Source organism: Vombatus ursinus, unplaced genomic scaffold (assembly GCF_900497805.2).
Source record: "Vombatus ursinus unplaced genomic scaffold, bare-nosed wombat genome assembly UNPS02009205.1, whole genome shotgun sequence".
In the NCBI taxonomy this organism is placed as follows: Eukaryota; Metazoa; Chordata; class Mammalia; order Diprotodontia; family Vombatidae; genus Vombatus; species Vombatus ursinus.
In genome coordinates this window covers 34069545-34091241 of record NW_020948983.1, presented here as the reverse complement: position 1 = coordinate 34091241, position 21697 = coordinate 34069545, and the positions used below count along the sequence as shown (strand labels likewise).

At 36.8% G+C, this 21697-nt stretch overlaps 1 protein-coding gene across 1 annotated transcript in view; it reads left to right on the top strand.

Annotated features, from left to right (window-relative positions):
• Positions 1 to 21697, top strand: part of LOC114035441 (A-kinase anchor protein 13-like) — a 175618-nt gene that overhangs the window by 138 nt on the left and 153783 nt on the right. The gene's annotated exons all lie outside the window — the stretch shown is intronic.

Below are 21697 nucleotides of genomic sequence, written 5' to 3'. Positions count from 1 at the left end.
TAGATCTGGAAGGGATCTTATAGGTCATCTAGCACCACTCTCTTATTTTACAGAAGTGGTAACTGAGGCTGAGAGGGGTTAAACGAAGTAACCGCAGGTAGTAAGTGTCAGAGTTGAAATTTGAACTCATGTCCTATGAATTAGCAGTTCAGTGTTCTCATCACACCTCTCATGTCTCATATAAAGGAGTGGAACTAGATGGTTGTTAAGGTCCCTTCATACTTTATTATTCTTAATTTGCTTAATGTATTTTATTACACTTCGTTGAAATGAATATAGTGGAAAAAGCTGTAGATTGGCAGTCAGAGGACCCATCTGTGTAGCCTTGGGCATGTCACTTCATCTCTGGACCACATTTTCCTTATGTGTACAATGAAGGGATTGGACCAGTGACTACTGAGGTCCCTTATGAGCTTTAAATCTGCTATCCCAAGAGGATTTTCCTTTCTCATATGCCATTAATTGCAGTTAAAAAGTTTGTATGTTTTTATGTATGTGTATGTGTTATGATTCCTCATTTTATAATTATATGATCCTCCACCACTTTAGAGTCGTAATTTGTCATGGTCAAGAACAATTCTAAAAGACTGTTGTCTTTAGAAAACTGTACCTGTTGCTGTGTTTCCATCTATAAAAATTATATTTCATGGACTACCTATAAATTGTGAAGTAATAATGTGGTAGGATGATTTTAGAAGATCCCTTTCTGATGGAAGGGGGAAGCGACATTTTAGCACGAATTTATGTGTTTCTTACATATTTGTTTAAAAATAGCCATACCATGTATTTCAGCTTAATTTATTTTCAGCCCCACATGATTTCCATCATGGAATCTTCGATCTGGTGACACAGGCTTCTTTGGTATTCCATGAACAAGACACTTCATCTCTTGGCTGTGGGCATTTTCACTGGCTGCCCCCCCATGTCTGGAATGCTCTCTTTCTTTGTTTCTTCCTCCCAGCTTCCCTGGCTTTCTTCACATTTCAGCTTCTATAGGAAACCTTTCCTGATCCCTAGTGCCATTCTCCTGTTGATTATTTTCTGTTTATTCTGTGTATAACTTTTTGAACATAATTGTTTGCTTATTTTCTCCCTCATTAGACTGTAAGTTCTTCAAGGGCAGGGACTGTCTTTTGTATCTTTTTGTATTCTGACCACTTAGCACGGCATCGGGAACATAATAGGTACTTAATAAATGCTTATTGATTGATTAAGATTTCTAAGTAAACACTCATTTCTTTCAAGGTGTTTGGAATGTGGACTCTAAAGAACAGAATTCCATGTAGTAACCATTGAAGTGACCTGAGAGTGCTCTGCAAATAAATGTACATGGGGAAATCTTATACATTATCCTTTTGATGGAATTGAGTTTTCAAAATAAATACATTTTCTGTTTATGAGTTAAAACCCATTTCAAAATACTGGGCTCTGTGAGCTCGTTTGATTCAGTTCAACAAGTTTATCATTTATTAAATGCCTACTCTAGTGTTGGAAATACAAAATAAAAAATGAAATAGCCTTTTCCCTCAAGCTTAGATTCAGTTAGAGTAATACAACATAATATTGACAAAAATAATTTCCGGTTCAGGCCACAACCCCTTTACTCTTTCTCATCTTGTGTGATGGTCACTCATGCCCTCCCTTAAGTCCTTTACAAAATGAGCACTCATTGTGCTGGAGGCCTTACTTTAGATCTGTTGATGTTGCACTGATACCAGTGGAGCATGAAATGTGTTCATTGGTTGTGTCTCAATCTCATTATAATCTCTTTTTGCACTATTTCCTAAAGGCAGTCCATCCCACTCTCCTCCTGTTCTTTCTGAACCTTTCTCATTGTACATCCCCACATTGTCTAAGGCAGCTAGGTAGTGCCTTGGATAGAGTGTTGGACTTGGAGTCACTTCTATGCCAAAATGAAACATCACAATAGGAAAAAAAGTAATGTGCCCATGATCTCCACCCTTTCTACTTTCTCTATTTCAGTGCCTTTTCCTTATGTTCACTAAACAGGTTTTCTGAAGTGGTGCGGTCCTGTTAGAACCTCTACTTCTATTATCTACAATCTGCTTCTAATTCTTGAACTTGAATGGGATTTTATAATTGAGGGAAAAGTTTAGAATGATGTCTAGTTTGCAAATTGGTTTTTGTTTAGTAATCACAACAAATTTTGAACAAATCACAAACAAATGATGAACTATACTTCATCAAGTACCTTATCTGATTACATCTTAATTTGTACCTTAGTTTCCTCATCTATGAAAGAACTGAACAAAGTGACCTTTGTTCTAATAAATCATGATACCATGTTTTAGATGGTAGGAAGATAAAATATAAGTTCCTTGAGGACAATTAGAAAGTAAGCTCCTTGAGGACAGGAGATTTTTGGCCTCTTTCTTTTTATCCGCAGAGTTTAGCATAGTGCCTGACACAGTGCCTAAGCTCTTAATAAATGATTGTTAATAGATGTTCAGTCTGTGCTTTCTTTCATGTAAGTTCTGTGGTGGTCACATTTTCTGATCCAGAACTCAGACAAGAGTCAGGAAGTAAATTTTTAAAAGCGTCTGAGAAACTGAAATAAATGTGTCAAAAGCAGTTTAATCAGATGGTAACAAATTTAACTGTTCTGTCAGCTTTTGCAGTCTCTTGGGTTTTGTTACTGATGTCCTAGACATTTCCCTCTGACACTGGGCAGCTGTTCATATCTGAGTTGGAGTTTCACAGGTAGCATCTATCCCATATTTAAAACAAGAGATATGTATGAGCTTAAGAGCTCGTTTCTGACTCCATCTTTGACTTCACCTTGATTTAGGAGTGTTTATGATGGCAAAGGTCTGTTTCAAGGGCAAGGTTGGGAATGGAGGCCTCTTCATCCCAGAACATTACTGTTGGTCCTAATCAGTTGCTTATTCTGTTGCTATAGGAGCCTGTATGAAAACAAGAAATCACTAGATATGTTTTCATAAGAACCCAGGCTGCCTGATAAGTGTTTTGCTTAGAAGCTTCTTTTGTCCTCTGAGTGATTCAGTCTGGCGTTTGAGGGTATATAAAGGGAAGTGGGATGTTTGGACTTTGGAAGGTTGTAAAGCCAAGTCCATTATATTAACTCTTTTCTGTTAATCGCTAAACTCTTCAGTGTGATTCCTTGGGGCTTTTCATTTGAATAGGTTAGTGTATATATTAATATTTCATTGGACAGCTAGGTTGCACAGTGGATAGAGTACCTGGCCTGGAGTTAGGAAGACTTATCTTCCTGAGACACTTACTAGCTGTGTGACCCTGGGCAAGTCACTTAACCCTGTTTGCCTCAGTTTCCTCATCTGTAAAATGAACTGGAGAAGGAAATGGCAAAGCACACCATTATCTTTACCAAGAAAACCCCCAAAATGAGATCACAAACAGTCAGACATGACTGAAAATGAGTGAACAACAATAAATATTTCATTCAAATGCTTATTATAACCGAAGCTGGGTAGCACATCTTCTTGTCCTAAGTTTACAAAATCCGTCACTGAAACTATTGCCAAAAATTCTTTTACTGTTTTTGTACCAGTTAATCTAGGTTGAGAAGTTGAGAAGGAACCCTAAACAAAATAGAAAGAAATGAGTCATTCATGTCTTAGGTCGTTGACCTAGAGTCACAGAATTCAGGAATGGATGTGAAACCCATGCTGTCATGCTTCACAAAGATGCCAAGTTATCTTGTAGGCCATTGGTCGTCCACATTTCCCAAGTTCAGTCCGATTTAATAACCAACCAGGAGTATGAACAAAATAAAGAAGTATTTTATCTAGAGCAAAAATTCAGTTAACTGGAGCCCTCAGTTAACTGGAATATAAACATTTGTGTTTTGGAGAAGTAAATAAGGGAAGTTGCCTTTAGGGATTTGGTTAAGTAATGTGTTTAGAGTTTGTTTTAGCCACAGTGCAAATCCAATTTATTATGAAGCTACAACCTAGGCACTATGGAACAGGATCATAGCTGGAGTGGTTGCCACTAGGTTGCTAATAAAATTGCAAAAGAGGGAAAAGTTGTCTTCAGTGCATTTCTCTGGATCTTTCTGGCTTAGTGTACTATTCACCAGCTGTCCAGTACCTGTCATTGTGGTACTTCCATCTAAATGAACTCTGTCCTTTTAGGAAATAGTTAAGCACTTCTCTAACCCTGCTTCTCTTGCAGATAGAAGAATTGACATAGCATGTTGGATAGATAATGGAAAATTGCAAGACTAATGTAATAATCTGAGCTTAACCCTTTTGGAATATATTTGCATCTTCCCTGTCATCCACACTTGAAGCCCATCGCCTTCCTCTCTTACGTTCAAGTTCTTTAAAATCTAACTTTGAAATATCTTTTCTTGATGGCCCTTTCCTTTCTACTACATCTGCAGCTACCCTGATTCAAACTTTTAGCCTCACCTCAACTAGGATCTCATAGCTCCCTGTTGGCATCCGTGTCTCCAGTCTGTCTTTTCAATAATCCATTTTTCACACAACTACCAAAGCAATTTCCTTCATGCACAGAACTGACCATGCACTCTAGAAGAACAAAATGGGTTAAAATCCTTGATTATAATACAACATGCTGTTTTATGGGCAGCCTATTGAATTACTCCATGATGATGATGATAATAGTAATACATGTTTCTAGAATGCTGTAGGGCTTACAAAATCGTTTTCCTCAAAAGAATCCTTAAGGTAGATAGTGTATTACTGTCCTCATTTTACAGAGGAGAAAACTGAGGCTTAGAGAGAGAGAATAACTTACCTAAAGTCGTACAAACTAGAAAGTCCTGGAGCTGAAGTGCCGTATTTGTATGCGTGAAATATCAAAAGTAACTGGGGAAAGCCCACAGTGTGTTTTGTGGAACTTCCTGAGGATTTATAGAAAGAAATGGGAACAACAAGTCAGGAAGGCACAGCATAGCAAGTGTACCTGCATCAGCACTGTGGAGGGAAAACCCTCACCATTGAAGTTTAGGTCTGAGTCAGCATTCTCATTTTACAAATGAGGAAACTGAGGCCTTAGAGAGGTGAAGGGATGTGGCCCAAGGTTGCCCAGGTGGTAGCAAATGGCCGAACCCTTTCCACATAGCGTCCCATGACTCCAAGTGCTGCTCTCTTTCTCCTGATGTTGCTCAGCAATCCATCACTCTGTAGACGACCTGGTGATGTGTCATAGAAATAGGCTGGTTCAAGGTAGCAGACCTAAAAAGTCCTTTACTAGGCCCACATTTGAAGCCTTTCTGACTTTGTAGAAAGGTCCAGAGCTTTTATTGTCCTAGCTTATTAGCCTTTAAGAATCCAGGGTTATGATATAGAATATACATTCTTGGAATAAGAGCTGGGGACTGGGCCTTTGGTTTCATTGATATAGGGAACTGCTAGGTGAGGAAATGACTTAAAAAAATGCATATTGGCACCTTTTCTGCAATTTAAAGTATTAGAAAGTTGCCTCGAACACTGAGTGCCTTGCCCAGGATCACACAGCCTTGATGTGTTAGAGGTACATCTTGAATCTATGTGTTCCTGGCTGCCTCTACTTTTGTGATGTACACATAGGACGAGACTATATCTAGTAAGGTGCCAATTGTTTATTTATTATCTATTTTAAACATTCTTTACTTTTAAATTTTCAGCTCCAGATTCTCTCCCTCCCTCCCATCCTTACCCCACCCACTGAGAAGGCAAACAGTATGATATCAATTATACATGTGAAATGATGCAGAACATTAAGGTGCCAATTGTTGGATAATTATAGCAAATAAAAGGAAAAACTCATGGTAGGTGTGTGTCATAGGGAAAAACTTTAGCTACCTTAAAAGATAGATGGGCTATGGATAAACAGAAGAGGAAAGAGATAATTTTTCTCTTCCCAATTTTGTGTGTGTGTGTGTGTGTGTGTGTTTCTGCCTGGGAGATTGACCAAACACCAGGAAATGCCAGGTAAATGTTCTCTCTTTGTTTTGGAACAAAGCAAATGCCAAATAAAATAAGGTGTGGAAAGATTTGAGTCATAGCTTCCTTGATTTCATTAGGTTTGGGTGAGATATACTTGACAGCTTTTAATATTCTTTATCCTGCTTAATAAAACTGTAAAGGAGGGCATAGTAAAATGTGTGCACAGTATAGTCAGAAAAGGAAAGGACTCTTGATTTGTTCATTAGAGTAGCTAGGTCTGCCTAGGTAATGGATTATTTAAAGGTAATTTCCAAGGCATTGTCATAGCTATGAGGTCCGTGAAGGTAGGGGATATGTCATTTTCCAGATTCTCTGTTCCATTTTGACTTTCATATTGTAGATTGCAGTTTTCCAGGGTGACCTTCCGTTGTTGGCTGGACTCCCAGGCAAGTTGCTATTCCTCAGGGTACTCTGATTTTGCTCAGTAGCAGCTGTGTTTGATTAGGATAGTTGAGTAAAAGTACATGGTGAGGACCAACCAAGAGCTTAGGCAAGATTTCTTAAGGTTTTTTGTGTTCTGGATCCCTTTATCTGTCTGATGAGTCCTATACATCCCTTCTCAGAATATTAAAGAAACAAACAAAAAACCAAACCCAAGTTGTGGACCCCAAGTTAAGAATCTCTGCCACAGATGCTTACCTTCTTACCTTTCAGCTTCTGCAAGGGATGACAAATATGCATCCGTTTTCTCAGTCATGAAATGACTTAGAAGGATCATAGATCTTGAGCTGGAAGGTATCTTAGAGGCCAAGATAGTCCAACCATTTCATTTTACAGTTAAGGAACCTGAGGCCTAGAGAGAGTAAGTAACTTGCTTATATAATAGAAGCAAGATCTAAACACAGATCCTCTGCCCTTGGAGAGAGTGTATTCCATAGTGTGCCCAGGGGTGTGCTGGCAAATGTTTAACAACTGGCTCTTGAGGGGGGTGTGCCCATGATATACTTTTAAATTTAATCTGCATCATTGACATTTTTCTCCATCACTTTCTTAAATCTAGACAATCACAAAACAATAAATCAGGCTCTGATATGTAGTTTTTGCCTATTTCTTTAAAAAATTTTTTTTATTCATTTTGAATTTTAATACAAAAAGACAAAAAAGGACATTTCTATGTATATTGCACAACATAAAATTGAAGATTCAATATTTTCATGCATTTTCATTTCACATTACTTTTTTTAAAACTATGTAATAAATACTATATATAGTTTTTGAAGCTATCTGCTACTTTTCTTTGCTTCCTTCTAAGTTTTCTGTTGTTCTCTGCTGTGCACTTTCAATTTTTTTTCTTTCCCTCCTTCCCTACCCCATCCTAGACAATGCTACCTTTAGACACTAATATGTGCATGTGTATATGTATTTGTATATGTAAAACCATGTTGATATGTACTTCTGTTTATCAGTTCTTTCTCTGGATATGGATAGCATCTTCCTTCTTAGGTCCTTCATACTTGATTCGAGTATTTATAATTCTCAAAATGACTTAGTTGTTCAAAGTTGTTCTTAGAACAATATAGCTATTACCGTATATTATATTCTCTTGGTTGTGCTTATTTTACTCTTCATTATTTCATGCAAGTCTTTCCATGTTTTTCTGATTGCCTACTTCTGAGGTGTAAATAGTCACACTAAAAATTTAACATTCGACTCAGTGGTATGAACTGACTCCAGCATGCCACTGATTGTATTTCTTTGTGACTCCGAGGGTCCCCATCTGCTTTAAAGTTCAATAATTTGTTTTTTCTGTGTCCCTTCTGCTTGTTTAGACTCTCATCTGTAAAATAAAAAGTTTGTACTAGATCTCTTAAGGTTCCTTCCATCTCTGTATCTCTCATTTTCTGTATTCCTGAAATGGTGGTGAAAAATTAAAGGACTAAGTCATGAAGGGCCCTTCAGTCAAAGAGAAAGGATTAGGTTTTCCACAGATAACTTTTGTAGTTCATCCCTGTTGTTAACAGTTTGGATAAGTCTAATTGTCCATCTATTTAGATATAACTGCTGAATCTTTTTATCAAGTTATCCCCTTAGTTTTGAATTTGAAATTTCTTTTCATAAAACATTGGATATGGCATAGTTATAATCACTCCTTTATTAGAAGTCAGGAAGGGTTTAACTGTACTAACAGCTCTTCAAAAAGGAAGATTATTTCTTAGATCTTATAAAATTGCCGGTTATAAATACTGTCTGTGATTAAAATTTCCCTCCAGGTATCAGGAAGACTTGGTTCTGAGGGCAAGTTTGCCTTGTTCCAGGCAACTTCACTGTATTTTTCACTGTGAGGTTGTGTGGCTAATGAATGCAGAATTGGAACAGCAGCAGGCTGCGACTCCTGTGAAGAAAGTGCTTTGTAAACCTCAGAGGGCTTTGGAAATTTGACTAGTTGTTATAGAGCAGGAGGTTGAGGGCCTTTCCCTTGGAACTGTGCAGACTTAATTCTTGAAATCATCTACTTGTTGCTTATTGCTGGCACAGAACCTATTCCCCAGGTCTTGCCTACACAAACACCTGTTAGGTGGACCTCACAGTGTAATTACCTTTATTTTAAGGGAGTGGTTCTTTCATTTACCATGTCTCTGTTCACGTACCGTGTCCCTCCCCTTGGGTGTGGAGATGATCTTGAGTTGTGACTTCATCTCTTAATTGTGATTGACACAGCACTTGACCATCCTAGGCAAAATTTCTTGAAGGTAGGTTTGAACTTGTGCCAAACTAGAAGCTTTGGAACAGGACACATCTGAGGGCTGGGCCTCTTTTCTTTGACAAAACTCTAAAAAAAAAATAGTGGGTGTGTTGGAATCCTGAACTGTTACACATTAATGGAGTTCTGAACACAATGATTTGTACTGCCTTTGAAAACCGTGGCTGATGTACTTGAAATTCAAATGAATGAACAAGTGCATATTCAGTAGAAACAGTATTTGCACTTACCTTGCAGGTGAATTAGTTGTCATATTTTAACAATAAATTTTATTAATACCTTTTTTTGTCACCAAAATTTCTTCCAGTATTCCTCTCCTTCTTAGAGAGCCATCCCATGTAAGAAATACAACTTTTTAAAGAAAAAAAAAGCAGAAAAATCAGCAAAATTGACCATCAAAGAGGAAAAGTTCATGCATGGTACTAAATTAATGGACCCTTCACCTCTCTAAAGGAGTGGAAGTGTTGTCTTCTCATGTCTCTTCTTTGTGGTCATGCTTGTTTTGTGTATTTGTTTTTTGATTTTTTTTTAGTGGCTTTTCTTTAAATTTTCATTGTGGTAGTCATTGTGTATGTTGTTTTCTTGGCTCTGCTTACTTTATTCTGCATCACTGATGTAAAATTTTAAGAAGAAATAGTATTTACTTGTAGAAAATGTCAGACTTAATTCTCCTGCCTATTCTTGTATACACAGTATCTGGTTTTCAGACAAATTTTCTCTCCTATGGATTTTCTGCTTGGGTGCTCCCAAATGCATACTGACACTTTATAACCAGAGTCAGTTGATCGAGTTACAGCCAAGATTAAACATACACAACCCAATGGATTTATAACCTGACAGGGGCTGGTTTCTTCTGGAGCTGTGCAGGGAAAATTGGGTCTTTTTGTGAATGTTACTTTCTTCTCCTTTCCTCAAATTCCTGTTTTCCCATTTGCAGTCTTCATGTTTTCTGAGAAAGGGCAAAGAGGATAATAATGGAATTGGGCTAGACTTGCCACAATCAAAATCAGCGTACCTATTGCTGATGGAGTCTGTTTCTGCAGAGAGAAACCTCTGGGGATGGTTTTGTTTGGTAGTGCCTGTCCTCTCCTAGGTGATGATACTGTTGACAGTATTATTGAGATTCCTGGGGCTTTAGACAGTTTGGGCTTGCTTCATTGGAAGCATGAAAGCTGTATTGGCAGGACTCAGACTTCAGTGTATATGAAGGTTAATGAGATTATCATGGGGAAATGGCAAGCCATACTTTTAGAAAAATGACATGTATTACCATCCCCCTCCCAAAATCCCACAACAAATCCCAAAGCAAAAACAAGCAAAAACTCAATGAAAAACCCTTAAAACTCCCTAACATACCTTTTATTTTGTTTTAGAATGTGTTTTTAGGTTAGAGTTGCTGAGACACCCAGCATGCAATGGGAAATTAATCAGTTGCAGATTTGGGTTGCATCATGGCCAGGCACTAACTTTTGGCCTGTTCTGATCTTGAAAATATAAATTTATTGATTTCTATAATTATTTTAACCATGAGTAATAATGACTTATGCTTTATGCATGTTTTTATTGTTTTCAAAACGGTTTGCTTACAGCAGTTCTAAGAGGTAGTTCTCTAATAATAATAATAATTATTATTATTTTTTGTCTAGACCTGTGATGTTATTGGTATAGGGAACTCACAGGTCAGCAAATTCTATCTACGAATGCAGAGTAGCAGCTGTGCTGTGGCTTAAGAATCTTTATAGGGTTTACTAGGGCTCTGAGAGGTTGTGACTTTGCAGGGTTACACAGCGGTTATGTGTTTAGAGGTAGAGCTTCGACCCACGCCTTCATGACACTAAGGCTGGCTTTTTTACTATACTACCATCCCCTATTTTACAGTTTAGAAAACTCAAGGTGATAAACTACTCTCTAAGTGTTGGAGTTGGAATGCCAATCCAGGTTGTCTAACATTTCTACTAGGCTTTGATCATGGTTCAGTCCATAAGGAAAAGGTTCAGGAAGCTTGCACCTTTTAGTTGGGCCCCCCCCCTTTTTGAGAGCCAATTTATTTCAGGGTTGTTTGCCTGAGGTTAATTTAATCTTATACAGATCTTTGAAAGGAGCACAAATTCCTCATATTCTTCCCCATTCTTGACCTTTGCCATGACTACCTTAAATATACTAGAGATCTGTTCATAGAGAATAAGTTATAGATTTGTCATCTTTGTCATGTGTCATATAGATATATATGCTATGTATAGCAAGAGAGAATGCTTTTATAGTCATTCAGAAGAAATACCTTGATATATTTGGATATTTCTGTAGTTTGGGTCACTATTGATGTCTGTCCTTGAATGTTGCCTCAGTTCTCTGAAACTTTTCTTAAGTAAATCCATGTTTGACATATATTTGAGTCAGAACTATTTACACTACAAGCCCTTCAAAAGCAGATGATTTCTAGTTCCACCACAGTGGCATTGGATATAAATCAATTTTTGCTAGCGATGACCCTGATAAATTGTATCAAAAACCAATAGAAAAGTTTTGGAAATTATATATTTAGTTGCTGAAAATTTTATGAATGATATCATTAGTCATGTCATTTGTAGAATTAGACTAGCTCACAGCCAGAGCAGTCTGTTCACTAAACTTTTAATTCTAACATATGAAGAGTAAAAAGTTAATTGTCCAAGTAATACAGTTTTTTTTTAATAAAACTTGGATCTGGACAGCCAACTATTCCTCCCTTTGTAAATGAATGCAAAGAATGTTCAGTATTTTTCCACTCTCAAAAGATTATGTAGCTTAGGTTCCTGAGATCACATGTAAATGCTTATTTCATTTTAAAGATGGCTAGTTTCTTTCAGAAACAAACAGCATTAATAGCATTTTTAATGCTGAAGAAAGATTTGAGCTAATAATAATAATAGTAATGATAAATGTTAATAAATAATTCACATTTATATACAAGAAATGTTCAGTGGAAAGATTACCAGACTTGGGAGTTGAAAGATCTGGGTTCATTTGACCTATTTGGGGATCATCTATAAGATAAAGGGGGTTGGATTAGCTAATTATTAAAGGGCATTCTAGACCTGACATTGCTATACCAATAGGGACCTGAGGATGGAATTTAGACCTCATACTTGTCTGAATTTCCAGGACCTGACAATAAAAGATTTGGAATCGAGACCATGTCCAGAAAAATATCTATTGAAATGGCATTCTGAATAGTCTTCTAAGAGAGGAGTCTATGTTTAATATTGATTGATGCCCCTGCCCCTGTTAGACCTATGCTCTCCAATAGAAAGGGGGACTGCATTGCTATGGCCATTTATTTGGGTTTATGAGCTGTCACACAATTTTGAATAACTTCTGTTGGTTTTGTGAGTGAAAGATAGGTCTTCAACTAGAGATGCAGGGAGAGAAATTCAGTTTTGAAAAAGCTGATTTTGATTTGGAGCCCTTCTGAGAAGTCACATGGCATAATGGATAGAGAGCTGACCTCAGAGCCAGGAAGACCTGAGTTCAAGTCTTGCTTTTGACACATAAAACCCATGTAATCCTGGGCAAGTCACTTATTCTCTCAGTGCTGTAGGTAATTTTCTAAATTGCTGAGAATGTGCTGACATTCATTGGTTGAGAGAATTTTATCATCCAGTAGTTCCTCTACATCAGTGAAATTATAGGTCCAGTCTTTTAGCTTAGAGCACTGAAAAGTCAGAATTGAAAAAATTTGATGTATTTTCAAAAATTTTAAAGGTCACTGTGTCCCAGTACAGCATTTTTGCATTTAAAAAGTAACATTTTTAAGAGAGTAAAACTCCTTGACAAAGTAAGTGATCTCTTAAAACTTGGGGTGAAAAATGACGAAGAATTTGTGACCTAGGTTGTTTAGCTCTTGTCTTAAAATCAGAATTATCCAATTGACACATAGTTATAGAGGGAATTTTGTCTTTAAACACTTAGTATTGAGTTATAAATAGCTACAAATGAACAAACGTTTTTTTTTTGATACTTATCTGATTGCTGTCTCATTGTTGCGTCCGTCAAATTACAGGTGTGGTATGCTGTATTTTTCTCACTTGTGCACATAGACTTCATGTATAATTATATCTAATCATTCTGATTACAAGGCACTAATAATACATTTTTCTCTGTAAAATTCAATGCTCCACATACTTCATTTTAGAGAATGGTTAGTGTACATATTAATTATCCTAAATGCTTTAGACAGCTGAGAAATAATAGGAAACAAACAAAATGTGACGTGAAGACATTAGAAGTGTGAAGCTTTGGTAAACTGTCAAAAACAGAGTTGAAACCATATTTTTGTAATTGCAAACTAAATGATACTCTTAATATTTATATACTGCTGAAAAAGATGTGTTTGAGTTTTTTCAGCCACAATCAGCTCAGCATTAATGAGATCATCCTCCTACATTGGTCTCTTGTATCATTTCTCTTTCTATTAATTTCTTTGAAACTACTTAGAATTTCTTGGGAGTGAAAGGGACTGGATGGAAGTAAAGTATCATGTTTATGATCCAGCTAGTGAAATTTCCTGTTCCATATTTGACTGCTTCTGTGTTTAGGTAATTTGTTGTGCAAATTAGAATCTAAGAAAAGAAAGAGGCCTTAATAGTCTACAGTTGGATGACCTTAAGGAGGTAAGAAGAAGGGAAGAGGGTGGATAAGGGCAAAAAAACCACAACCAGAAAAAGAGTTGAAAATGTATGTCCTACTGATGGATCAGTAGTCATGTAGGAAGGATAGTAGATTAAAGAAAAAAAGTCACTTTGATCTCTGATAATTGTTAGTCTTGGGCAGCTAGGTGGCACAGTGGATAGAGTGCCAGTCATGGAATCAAGAGGACCTGACTTCATATCTAGCTTTAGACACTTAGTAGCTGGGTGACCCTGGGCAAGTCACATAACCCTATTTGTCTCAGTTTCCTCATCTGTAAAATAAACTGGAGAAGGAAATGGCAAACCATTCAAGTATCTTTGCCAAGAAAACAACAAATGGAGTCATGAAGAGTCCGATAAACTAATCAGCCCCCCCAAAAAAATTGTTAGTCTTAACTTCTAACATGTTTTTGTAACTTTTTTTTGTAAAGAAGAGAAAACTCAATTAACACATATTTATGGGATACCTGCTACACACACACACACACACACACACACACACACACAGAGTTAGCACTATGAAAGGCTCTGTGGGAGAAATTCAGAAAATGTGTGATTTGGTTCCTGCCTTAAAGGAACTTAACACCAGTTTTTGGGAGACAAGAAGAAATGGCTATAATTAAATACAAAAATAGAACACAATATATAAAAAGTAAAAGATTAGAGGAAAGGAATCAATATCTGTGTCTGTGTAATATTTCTCTGGATGTTATATATACTCTCTTCCCTGAAGTAGATTGTAATCCTTCTTATCTAGTGTGGTTCTTGTTCATGTCTTTGTACAACTCTATAAAAAATTTATCCAATGTGATGAAAGTTTTGTACTCAGGGGTTTTCTTAATCTGCGTGTGTGTGTGTGTGGGTCCGTGTCCTAGACCTCTTCTCAACTTGTTATTTTTAAATGTATAAAATAAAATATATAAGATTACAAAGCAAATTAAATTGAAACAAATAATGTTTAAACAAGTTGTATTGAAATAAAGATGTAAAATTTTTGCCCCATTCAAGTTCATGGACTCGCTGAATCTAGGTCAAGAGCCCCTGTTTCTATTTTGATGTTTTGTGGATACTTGGTATAACACTCAGACGTCCTATTATACCTCACTCATGTTAAATGACGATCCTACCTTCTTTTCTGATAATACATGTTTTTGATGATGCCTTTTGTGACACTAATTCTAAGTTATTGTTCTGTGCTCATGTCTGTATAGCATATGACCAAGATGCATAAAATCCCTCCTGTGATAAGAGTTTGCCTTTTTATTATATACATAAGAAGACTGTCCTCTGGTTGGTGGCCATTGTCACAACAAAGATCATGTTAATAGTTGTGATTCTGCATCTGATTTAATTGCCGTAGGTGATCCTCATCCATTGGAGTAGGCTCTTCAGTCTAGTTTTGTTGAAGTAAGTGGTATATTCCCACTGTGGATTTGGTGAGTGGTGTGATTCTAAAAATGCCTCACGTGGGTGATGCGAAATTGTACTGTTGCCATTTTAATGCCTAGTTATCTAGAACAGTCACCTGTTTCCGCAGAATTTCTGATAGGTGTAGTTTTTCTAGTTTTCATTTTTTTTTTTCCGTGTGCCTCTCTCATACTTATGACCAATCAGCAGTGTATGTTACTGTAGTATACAACTGATCTAGAGCAACAAAGTTACCTCTGTTAGGATACTTAAAGTTGGGTTTATAGAATTTTAGAACTAGGAGTGTCAGTAGAGGTCAATCTAATACTGGAGATAACATAGCATAGATTGCGGGACTGGGTGTTAGGAAGATCTGGGTTTAAATCCTGCCTTAGACATTAGCTATGTGACCATGTGCAAGTCACTGAACTGCTATTTGTCTCAGTAACCTTGTACATAAAATGAGGGGGTTGAATTTAAGAATTTAGCTTCTTAGGTCCCTTCCAGTGGTAAATCTATGATCTTGAGCAGTGTCAAACACGTGACTCCCCCCACAACCCCAACCCCCACTCCTGAGTGGGGCCTGAACTAGCTGAAAATATAGTTCTTACCAGATTTTAATGTGTCTATTAATAAAAAATATATGTTTTTCTAAGTCAGTAAGTGGCTCACAGGAATCTTTATGAACAGTTCACTGGCCCCCGTTCCTATTTGAGTTTGACACCACTGGTCTAGAACAGCTCTTTGATTTTACAGTTGAGAAAATGGAGACCTATGGAGGTTAAGCAACTTGTCCAAGGTCCTTCCTGGGGCACCTTTATCAACTTTCCACATTTCAGATGAATTTTTTTTGCCCTTTCAGTTTGTTATGCTAATAAAGTTAGTATGCCCCAGTCTTCTCTTTTTGATCCTGAGAGCAAGTCTAAGTAGAGCAGCCATGCAATTAGGCAAATGCCTAGGGCTTGTTCATTGAAAATAAGGAAACAAATTTAATGACTCTCATCTTTGTGGACATGTGGGGGTAAACAGAGATGGGTATTCCCAGGAATATTTTTCTTTTACTTCTTATAGAGCTGTAGCATCGCTGTTCTTAAATTTCACTGTAACTTTACTCTTCTCTATTCTTTGTGTTTGCTCTTTTCAGCCTAATTTAACAGAAGTATAGCCAAATCTCAATTCTCCTCAGACATTATCCACTAAGTATGTTATAAATGTCTCTCTTTTACATCTCTTCTCATGTTAGTGTGATTGTTTACTTCACTAAAAACTGAAATGCTCCATTGATGGAAACTTTAGCATCTCTACAGTGTGGTGTTATCATAATACTAGAGGGATTCCGAATCATGAATCATCCTTTTTTACTTCCAAATCATCAGAGAGAAGTTAAAGTTTTAGTGTTTTGTATTCTGTTGCATTAACTGCCCTTTTGACTTGCCCATTGACTTGCTCTTTTCCCCCACCCCATATCTGCAGGTCATAGAGGTAGCTGTAACTAGAAACTTGTGATTGACTACTTTCTTGTGTAGAGAAGTGATTTTCTTCTTCTTTCCTCTGATTTCTGTGGAATCACTCTTATAAAGTAAACCAAAGACTAAATAATTAACTCCAGACATTTATGACTATTTATGGCAAAATGCTGTTTAAATAAAATAGTTCATTGATGCCTTAAATCATTGTCACATTAATCTGACTGTACATGGTTATAGACACAGATTACAAACTGTAGTTCTTTAGTGATTGTTTCACCATTAAGACATCAACCATATCTTATTTCTTTCTGTTAGCAGATACCTGAAGTTGTTTAAACTATTAGGTTGAAGACCAAGTTGTTACCAAGTCATAGAATGGAATGCTCTGTAGTATACTTAGCACTATAATTTTCATGCCATTGACACTTAATAATAGTTCAAAAGAAAAGTTTGCATTGATGTAGATTTATACATGAAAACCAGAGGTTAAAAAGAAAGACATAGATCCATGGAGAACAGATTCAGTTTTAAAAAATTGTTTCGTGTTTTATTGATATTTTTTGTGCTTTATAACCTTGGCACTTCCAATAGGCCCCTTGCTACCTTTCCTACCCCAGTAGAACCCTCTCTTATAACAAAGAAAAACAGTTGAGCAATATCAAACTGATATATGCCTGCAACTGACAGCATGCGCAATAAACTATATCTTATGTGGTGTAGCACCTCTCTTCCAAGAAGAGATATGTGTTTCTTCATTAGTTAGTGCACACCCAGTTTAATAGGAAAAAAAAGGTTAGACTTTCTCTAGACAAGGGATGGTCTGGAAAATACAAGACCCAATAGGTGTGCACAGCATCTTCTTTGGGTAATGAGACTTTAAAGCTTTATTATGTCATCCATTCAGTAGTCCAACCGACATATATTAAGTGCCTACTGTGTGTTTGGTGTCTTTCTGTAGTCCACCCGCACAGTCCCTAGGCCCCTCTTAAACAGGGAATAGCCCTTTTTGTAATCTATTTCTTCTCCAAGACCCTCTGAAACAAGTTTTCCCAAGGTGATCTGATTAGAGAGGCTTTCTTAGGTAAGGATCAATTCTAGAGTTGAAAGGAGACTTTAGAGAAGATATAGTCTATTCCCACCCAAACCACCTCACCCCCCATTTTATAGTTGAGGAGCCTAAAGTCCCAGAAAAGTGGGGCAGAATGTTGAAGTTGAAAGAATATTGGCTTTGCTCTATTGGAGTCAGAGACTTGGTTCTGCCACCTGTAAGACCTTGTGGAATTCATTTAACTTCTCTGGGCCTCAGTACTTTATCTGTAAAATAATGGTGTTGGACTCAACCTTGCAGGTTCCTTCCAGCTTTAAATCTATTGGACTGTGTGCAGTAAATAAAGTGATTTGTCTACTCCCAAGATCACACAGATCAAATAGTAAGTTGCAAAGTCAAGATTTGAATCCAAATCCTTTGAATTACAATTAAAGGCCCTTCAAAATTTTTTATATATAATTAAAAAATTATTTATTTTTAGTTTTTAACATTCACTTTTATAAGATTTTGAGTTTTAAATGTTCTCCCCCCTTTCCCAAGATGGTGTGCAATCTGATATAGGTTATACATGTACAATCATATTAAACATTTCTGCAGTAGTCATGTTGTAAAGAAGAATTAGAACCAAAGGGAAAACTGTGAGAAAGAAAAAACCAGAAAGAGAGAGAAAATAATCTCCTTCCACCTGCATTCAGATTCCATAGTTCTTTCTCTGGATGTGGATAGCATTTTCCATTATGAGTCTTTTGGAATTGTCTTAGATCATTGCCTTGCTGAGAAGAGCTAAGTTAGTTATTGTATAATGTTGCTATTACTATGCACAATGTTTTCCTGGTTCTGCTCATTTCATTCAGCATCAGTCCATGCAAGTCTTTCCAGGTTTTTCTGAAGTCAGCCTGTTCATCATTTCCAGTAGCACAATAGTATTCCATTACATTCATATACTACAACTTGTTCAGCCATTCCCCATTTGATGGGCATCCCCTCAATTTCCTATTTTTTACCACCACAGAAAGAGCTGCTATAAATATTTTTGTACATGTGGGTTCTTTTCGCATTTTTATAATCTCTTTGGGATACAGACATATAAGTGGTATTGCTGGGTCAAAAGGTATGCACCATTTTATAGCCCTTTGAGCATAGTTCCAAATTGCTTTTCAGAATGGGCTGGATCAGTTCACAACTTCACCAACAATGCATTAGTGTTCCCATTTTCCCACATCTTCTTTCACATTTATCATTTCCTTTTTCAAAGTCCTTTCCAACTGTAGGATTTGGTAGGTGGGAGCCAGATTTTACAACACCCAGAAAAGGCTAAATTTTTATTTCCTTCATTAGGAAATGGGGAGTTCTGGTAGGGTGTTTAAGAGAGAACTAAGGTGACCAGGGATACATTATTAGAGGATTATTCTCACTAGAGGGAATTATGTGTAAAATACTTTGCAAGCTTTAAAGCATACTATCTGCATGTCAACTTGACATCATTAGTGGCGGCAGCATGAAGGGTATATTGTCTGGTGAAACTAGTAGGTCATCTGGGAAAGCTGTATTGATAATCAGGAGCTCTAGATACTCCAACTCTATATCTTTCTGAAGAATTTCATGCTAGTCCTTTAGCACCCCAGCCTCTTATAATAAATGTAATGATCATAGAATGACAGGACTAACACTTGGAAAGGACCCCAGAGGCACTCTTGCCACCCTAGCATTTTTACAGCTGAGCAAACTTGCTCTTTGCCAACTTTGTGAAGATGACAGCATTTGGATCACAGACTTACTGATGGGAGGGCCTTTAGAGGCCATGTTGTCCAACCTCTTCATTTTTACAGTTGAGAAAATTGAAGCCTAGAATGGTGAAGTGATCTGGTAGTGAGGTAGCCAAGGTAGCAAGGCCATACAGGTAGTAAGTTGTCTGGCAGAGACAGGATTTGAACAGTAATCTGTCTGACTACAAATTCAACCTTTTAGCTGAGTACTAGAGTATGTTTCCTAGACCTTCAGATAAATGCAAACTTTTTTTTTGTTTTTGTGCTTATTGCCATTGAAGTTTTCCAACAAATTTTGTTTCTTTAGTGCTGTGTTCTAGGAAAAATAAGTTATAAAAATCCTGGAAAAATAAAGGCTGATTACTTCCTGAAAAATAAAACCCTTTGGTTAATGAGGATTTCTGGGGGCAGCTAGGTGGCGCAGTGGATAGAGCACTAGCCCTGAAGTCAGGAGGACCTGAGTTCAAATCCGACCTCAGATCAAACACTTGACACTTACTAGCTGTGTGACCTTGGGCAAATCACTTAACCCCAGTTGCCTTAAAAAAAAAAAAAAGAGGATTTCTGTTTTCAGGGTCTGAAGGATTGATTTGCCTCCCACTAACTGTAGTTATTTCCTGTTCTTGTATATCGTATGTATGTCACCTTCAGAATGATTCAGTTGCAGTTCAGGTATCACATCTGAGATGTCCTATTCTGTATACTCTTTTTGTTTTTCTGAATTAAGAGCAATTCTTGGCTTGATAATCCCTTAGTAATTTCTCAGTAATTCAACCTGTGAAGTTTTAATTAGAGATACCAAGTATGTTTTATTCACAGTGAAGGTATAAGGTTTTAATGAAACTTATTTTCAAATGACTTATTTTCCAAAATTGTCATTTCCTTAAATTCCTTGATCCTTTTAAAATTGCCTTGTTTAACAAAATTAAAAACAACATCCTGTTTTATTTGTTAAGTGCTGATGGTGTAGTTGCTTTTACAGAATACTGAGATACTAGAGTCCATACTTTGAGAGCCCACAAACTATTAGACAAACCTAAAAAGATTTTTTTTCTTTTTTTAGATAAACAAAAGCAAAGCAAATGCTTTTAGGACAAAGGTAGGAAATGTACTATATATTTCAAAGACATTAAATGCAAAATAGCTGCCTTTCTCACCATTAAATTCATAAGTAGTTGGCAGATAGAAAAGTTTTCCACTTGTTTTGGCTATGTCTTTAACTGAACAACTACTCTTTTGGAGATAAAAATTCCCCTCACGTATGCATCAAATTTTCATCCAAATCCTTTGGCACTGTTGCGTCCTAGAAACAACTGGATTGATTAATTGTAATATGCCCTAAGCTTAGATATATGTATATTTTTACTAATCATTTTTGTTTTATATATTTTGTCTCTTTGAAATGACAGTTGTGGGGGGAGTGTATAAATGGAAAGAGAAAAAAGTTATAGGAGGTTGTAATGGAAAGTGAACCTTGAATGTATGCCACTAGTGGTGGGGTTGCCTGAAGAATTACATGTGGTTGTGTATGGGAGTACACATGCTATTTGCCTGTACCAATAATTGAAAAAACTTCCACTTTTTTCAGAAATGGGAAGAAGCCACCCATAGAAAGCACACGCTTAACAACTCAATTAAGTTATTCCTAGGGCAGCAGGTATGCTAAAATCAGAATGAAGCCTACAGTGATTAGCATGACTCATTGCACAAGAATGACACATGAGCTTATTAAAAATCTGTTTCAGTTCAATAATAATAACAATGGCATGTATATTGCACTTCAAAATTTGCAATATTATCTCATTTGATTTTCACAGGAGATTGCTCCTACATTTTTCGTATAAGGAAGTTGAGGCTGATTTAGGTTAAGTAGCTGACACAGGAGTACTCCACTAGGAAGTGCCTGAAGCTAGATTTGATTTCAGTTCTTCCTGATTCCAGGTCCAGTGTTCTATTTACTGGACCACCTAGCTGCCTTTATGTTCTTGTATGAATTTAGAATGAAAATAGCTGGTGAATGCAGACTTTGGCTTATGATCCTATAAAATACTTTTCAGTGGATCTTAAGAAGAATTACAGCTCATTCCTTTCTCCTCAAATCACTTTTCTTGCTCTCCTGCTTAGTCATTTGGCTGTTTTGTGGTGGACTAAGTCTAAACCATGAACATGTCAGCAATATGAGATGAAACTGTGAATATACTCTATATGGTCTATGTCAGGGATGGAGGAGAATAAATTTTCTATTACACAAAAATTTAACTGAGGACCAAACACAAGTAAAAGCATGTGTGCTTTGATAAGGCCTTGATCTTATCTGTCTGGGTCTTCTTTCCACTAGTGCAGATAAAATAAAAATTAGCTTCAGTTTTGGGGGGTTCTTTTTGGATAAGCATGTATTGAACTTTTTTAAAAAATTAAGAATCAGTGATCTGTGCTTCAACAAATACTTCAAACAGTGAAAAATAAACTTTAGTTTCATAGTGTTGGGATGGGGGAGGGGAAAAACATCAGAGAGGGCAAATAAGGAAAATGGAAGTATGGGGTAAGGAGAGGAGAAGGAAGAGGGAATCCAATGTGTTAGCTCAAGGGAGGGGAGAGCGCTAGAGGGAGAGGGAAAGGAGATGCTAACACCTGCTGCCTAATCAGCCCCCACTTGTTATATAGCTCTGCATCCTTCTGAGG